This window comes from Triticum urartu, chromosome 6A, assembly GCF_056163025.1.
Source record: "Triticum urartu cultivar PI428250 chromosome 6A, HENAU_Tu73, whole genome shotgun sequence".
Taxonomy (NCBI): Eukaryota; Viridiplantae; Streptophyta; class Magnoliopsida; order Poales; family Poaceae; genus Triticum; species Triticum urartu.
Genome location: NC_141878.1, coordinates 230,590,261 through 230,596,539, shown reverse-complemented (window position 1 = coordinate 230,596,539; position 6,279 = coordinate 230,590,261). Strand labels below are relative to the sequence as shown.

The following is a 6,279-nucleotide window of genomic DNA, read 5'->3' as shown; positions in this document are numbered from 1 at the left end:
TCTTCACCCCCAAAATTCTTTGTGGGAGAGAAAACCCTCATGACACAATTAAAAAAAGAAAAAATAAAACCCTCACCATCCCCACGTCACAAAACCCTCACCCCGCCCGCCACCCCCTCGGCCCCTCCGGTACGTTCCCCGTTCACACCTGCACAAGCTCCTCCGCGTCTATGCCATGGCACCGCCTATTGCGGCGGTAAACACTTAGCTCGACGCATGCCGCCGTCGGTAGGCTGCCGGCAAAGCCCACCGCATTTTGACACTTCCACTTGCCGCCTATCGCCATCGACTTTCTCGATGCTGCTCGTGGTCGACCCAGCTCCGCTCGGTTGGCAAATCTGCCATACTGAGGGTTCTTTCTCATGGACGACAAGGTAACTAATTTAACAAGATATTATCTCATCTCTTATCCCAGTTCATCCGCCTCCTTTAATCACCCAGCGGAAATCATCGTTAATTCATTCTTATTCAAGCTTATTTGAGGGTTTTCTTTCATTCATATAATGTACAGTGCGCCGACACTTCACGACTTTGCGACCTCCGCCAGAGATTCCATCTCACCGTACCAGATAACTTGAAGACGCGCGCGGTATGTTCAATCTCACCCTAAATCGGTTGGCATTGCCTACTTTTCTGAACATATTCTAAGTATTGCTACATTTGGATAAAAGGTGCCACATGCACCATATACGTCTAAGGGGATTTTCCCCCTCTTCTTTCTATATTAGGCAAATTAATGATGTATTGTTCTTTCGATTACTCTCATATATTTCCATGACATCATGTTCGCCCTATCTGTTTAATTATAGATTTTTGTCCTTCGATTTCAAATGTTGTACAGTTTGGGCCCATATTTGCATGTTATTATATTTTCATTAACAATCATACCATTTTCTGCAGAACATCCCTTGCTATGCAACAGATTATGTAGTGCACAATTTTCCCTTTACATAGATGAAGGCTCCACGGATGTCATATTGCACACAAACATGGATTTACAATCATTGCTACTGTAAGACTTGATGAACGTGGTGACTCCTATTTTGGCACTGGCTTTTGGAAATAAATTGCAAAGTTTTATGTACTGAAAGCTGGCACTAAAATTGCACTTCACATAAAAGGGCCTGGTCATGAGATATATGCTAACTTCCCCGAGAAAATCATCAGTCCAGACTTTGTTCGAAGTAAGTTTTCTTTTCAACTATCTGGATGTTGACTTACCCAGCAATGTCAAATGAATTGTGTAGTATTTAAGAAACCAATTGTTATTCCCTTTTCTTACTATATTCCTACCTAATAACTTCTAGTTACCAATACACTTTTCTATTGCCCCGTTTTCACTAAATATTCCATGTACTCCCATTTCTATCAGAAAGCGCCACTGACAAAGAGACTCCGGAGGTAGAGAATGGGGCAGCCAACAAGTGGAGGCGGGGCGAGCTAGAACCGCAAGCAAATCCATTAGGCCTAGACTTCATCAGCAGCCTTCCCGATGATATGTTGAGAGTCATCATATCCCTCCTCCCAATCAATTATGGGGCGCGAGCAACCGTCCTTTCCCGGCGATGGCGCCCCTATGGAACTCCAGCCCTCTCGACCTCATCGACACCCACGAGCTCTGACATGGCTATTGCAAAAGCTTGAATGCGTTCTCCATGATCCTCGGCAGTCACCTTGGCCAACCGAAGGCCCTAGAATGGGAAAGTTCCGTTCCAACAGCAAGGACTGAGCCAAGCTTGACGACTTGTTCCGATTCCCCACCCTAGATCAGCTCGAGGAGCTCAATTTTGATGATGGGCATATGTGGTCGCTGCCAACGTCCGCACTCTGCCTCACGCCCACAATATGTGTCGCCAAGTTCAGGAACAACCATTTACCCGCCTTAATGACGTGCCCGCTCTTATTCTACCACCACTACAAGAAATATTTCAACTTGCGGCCATCACTATTGGTCATTGAAAGGTCATTGTTTTTCGTTTGCGACCTTTTTGTGACCAAAAACAGAAGGTCAAAAGGTGGCGGTCGTAAACTGAAATTAACAACCTTCTTTGTGATATATAAAAGGTCGTTGGTTCTTCGACCAAATTTTTGGTCACTAGCAGCCTCCCTAGGCCACGTAGGATCCAGCGTGGCAGGCTGACATGGATAGGAATCAGCCCGGTCCAATTCGGTGTTTATATGGGCCGAGCCCATTAATACAGCTTTTTAATGTATATTTTTCTGTTAATTTTCTCTGGCTACATGGGCCTGGCCCAACAATTTGGCCTTTTTATTTTCTAGGGCATGGCCTTTTGAGGTCCATTTCATTTTAATTTCCAGCTTTTTTGTCATCATCAGTGTTTAGATGGGTCCCAATTGTCAGATTTTTTTCCTGGAAGTGGAGCCACATTGCTTTTTAAGCAGTATATATCAAACAGAAAGAACATAAGAATATGAAAATCTTCAAATAACAACCAAAATAGGTTTATTACAATATATTATGTACAGAACAAAACATGTGAAACTCCATACACTCGTTCATCACAACAACCTGTTTGACCATCAAATATTGCATGCCCAGGAACTTCAAACTTCACGTAGATAACCATACAATATTCCACACAATCACAAACATTGCGATCGACAAATAAAACGCTCTGCCAATGTAAATCTATCTACTCTTGGATACCACGGAACATGCTCTTCAACATAGGAAGAAGTCATCAATGGAGTTCTACCAACAACACAAGCTCCATTCACCTACAAGAACAGAATGGAATATCAAGTACTTGGATCGTTCAAGTAGATTACAACCAACATATATATGTAGAAGTACATCAGGAAATACGATGGAGCAAATCAGACACAAATACATTAAGTAAACAGCCCAACCGATGAGTGATGACGACAAGCAAAGAGTATAAACCCAGGTTTGGACATAAATAGTGTCAACTCAAGCAGAACATAATAAGGCAGTAAACACGTGGGCATTTCAGATCAAATCATCTACATAGCTTCAATTTTCTTTGTGCTTTCCAGCAAAGAGCAAAACTAAGGAGAGCAAGTAGAGCAAAGCATAGTTGATGGTGGAGTGGTGAATTACTTTGATGGCGTACTTGATGGTGATGCCGCAAACAACATTTAGAGCTAGAATGAGAACTAATAGACTATAAGCATACAAAAGAAAATATAATTTTAGTGAAATCAAAACCGGTGATGAAAACTAAATAATTGTGCAGCAGATTAGGTCTTAGCATGGAGGAACATCACCAAATTAAACAAGATGGTTGTTCAAGTTTTTAGACAAGTATTCATGATTACAGTTTGTTATCGTCGTCCAAATTCGCAAACATGTATAAAATTAATTAATACATCTGAATGTGCTACCACTGAAGCAAACATGAGGCCATGAACCATCAGGCCGGCCATGATTTACATATTTACCAATGAACAAACATGATACATGCATCAAGCATCAAGCATTAGGCCATGAAGCATCCGTCCCATTTGTTCAACAAGACGAGTACATACTTGACTCTAGGTCGATGCAGTGGATGGGGCTGTACTTGAACATCTGGTCCAGGGACGAGCCTGCTAATCCAAATCGAACAAACAAATTCATTAGGAGGGGATTGGATAGACAAGGAACAAATGAAGTAAATATACATACATGTCTATATAAATACATCCTCTTTCTTCCTCTACAACACTAACTAGAGCAACATCAATCATTGTACACAAGGAGCAGCAACAACAAGCTGATAAAGAAAGCTCAAGATTTGTGTCTTTTGCAAGTTTTAGCACACTAGTACATGCGTGACCGTCAAGTTAGCATTACAGAAAGCGAAAAGGAAAGTGGAAAATACATGGAAGCCTATCATTATGCGGAGAACATCGACAAGCAGCACCTGTCTTCAGACATTGTTGGCTTGCAGCCGCAGGTATCCTTGCTTCAGGTCAGGTCCAGGAACTCTTTGTGTGCAGATCAAGGCAGAATAGCAGCCTCGTTCGTCCAGCCGCACTTTGCTGCAGGAAAACAAACAAATGGCTGAATCATCTTGGTAGAAACATAGTAAAAAACTGCTAAATGGACACTAGCAGTAAAATGAATATTTAACATTGTAGTAACTTTTTTTGTCCTGTATGGGCATATTGGGATGCTTGTGCTCCTACACCCCCTTCCATGGAATGAACATTTCTCAAAGAAAATAAAACATGCACATTGCCTCCTAGGACAAACTATGTGTTCCTCTGAAGGTAAATCATAGGTTCTTCCTAAACATGAAAACCAATAGGCACACTACATTGTACATAATGAATCTTACTAGTCAAAAGTGTTGTATGGACTGACGAAAAAATATAGATCACTCTGTCCATTCACAAAAATAAAGAAATGGGTGGATGTCATCTCAATATTGTCGCTAATTAAGAGATTCAGTGTGCGTTTGGGAGCCAAAGTATTTTTGTAGTTTTAAAAAATACTATGGTTTCTAAAAAAACCTCGGTATTCAATACTTTGAGTAGTTTGGATGAAAAAAATACTGCAATTTAACAAACCATGGTATCTCTTAAACTATGGTCTTTTGTTATATATAAAAAAGTGGTCCCGAACTCTTTTTAAAAAACTGAGAAACGCTGGCTGGGCGCTCTCTCTGTCCATGTGGTAACTAGCTCGGTCTTTAATTGATTACAATAGATAGCTCTACTACTACTGCTGCTACAGATTCTGGCATCTACTAGGAGAGAACATGCCCGTGCAAGGCTACATGCATACAGTGGCCATTAGCACAAGCTGATCCGTGAGTGTTGTTGAGCATGCATGCAACATGTAATAATCTGTACAAACCAAAGAAAACAGAGAAAAACTGCCACTTGCCAAACACCTGAGCAGTTTTATCAAAACTGAGAAAATCTATGTTTTTCAGAAACTGAAGTACTTGTTGCCCATCTATTGAAATACTGAAGTTTTGGAAAACCATGGTCTTTGAAAAGCGGTGTTGCCAAACTAGGCCTCAATGTTCACCGAGAATGCTCATTGTGCAGCAAAAAAAGCAAGCAAGAGCTAATGGCCTAGGAACTACTAGTAGCACAGTGAAATGAGGTGAGTATGGTAGATCTAGGCGCCTGGATACATATGAACTACTATAGGCTGGCAGCAGCATCTCTTCTCTGAATCTCATGTCCCCGTCCCCATGGTGACCGATTTACTAGCTATTGTTTGCAAGCAGCGAATCACTAGATCTGGAGTGCAAGATATCCGGGCAGCGAATCACTAGACTGATACATCGGATCTAGCGGCGAGCAAAGCGAGGAATGACAACGATTAATGGAATGGGGGTGAGTACTCGCGAGGAGGGTGCGGGTGGCGAACTCGACGCCGATGGTGGACTTGGAGTCGAGGTAGAACGCATTGCAGGTGAAGCGGGAGAGGATGTTGTACTTGTCGACGCCGGACGCCGGAGTCGTTGTCCACCCAGTGCGCCATGTGTTTCCGTCGCCGCCCGCCGACGCGGATCCTGCACCAACCACGCGGCCCTAGATTTGTCGGCCGCCGTCGTCCTAGGGCGTGCACAACGAATGGAGTGGGGACGTCGAGGAGAAGCGGAGGATTGGCCATCGCCCCGCTCGCGCTCGTGGCTCGCGGCGGCGGTGGGAGTAGGTGGGGTGGTGGCGGAGGTGATGGGGATTTGATTTAGGAGCGGAGGAGAGATTTGGGGGATTTGATTCGGGAGCGGGGGGGAGATTTGGTGGCGGATACACGGTCCACACGCGCGCCACGGTCCGGCCAGCTCGACGGAGCGGCGCGCATCAAAGCATGCACGCGTGCACCGGCGAGAAAACCGACCGTGACGCCATGGCCGAGAAGCAGACTGGTGGATCTGGGGGATGAAGGCGCGGGGAGAGGGTGCGTGGCAGAGATGAGGTCGGCAGTGGTGGGTGGGGGTGGCGACGGTGGGAATCGCGGGAGGGGGAGGAAGGCGGGGGCGACGGGGTGGGCTGGGAGAGGATCTGGAGAATGGGAGAGGATGAGTGTGGGTGGGTGGGTTAGGGTTTGGGTTTCTCGGGAGAAGCTCCACCGTTGATGTGTGCGTGATGGACGGCTCAGATGGTGTCTTACTGGGTGATCCGTGTGAACGTGGTTGTCATTGGCCGGTTGTCTCGCGCTGGAGTCTTCAAAATAAAAAACTATAAAACTCTGTTGTAAAAAGGGACCACATCATTTTTCAAAAACATTAATCCACAATCTATTCAAAATTAAATAAAAAAATAATGTCAAGATGTTTCCATCACCTCTCATAT

The 6,279-nt window shown here is 44.3% G+C and overlaps 1 long non-coding RNA gene across 1 annotated transcript; it reads right to left on the bottom strand.

Annotated features, from left to right (window-relative positions):
• Positions 1-2,425: 2,425 nt before the first annotated feature.
• LOC125512662 (uncharacterized) lies at positions 2,426-5,968 on the bottom strand. Its single transcript, XR_007285479.2, has 4 exons — positions 5,325-5,968; positions 3,888-4,005; positions 3,511-3,570; positions 2,426-2,739 (listed from the first exon to the last, which is right to left on the bottom strand). It is a non-coding gene; the product is annotated as an uncharacterized LOC125512662 (long non-coding RNA).
• Positions 5,969-6,279: the final 311 nt, after the last annotated feature.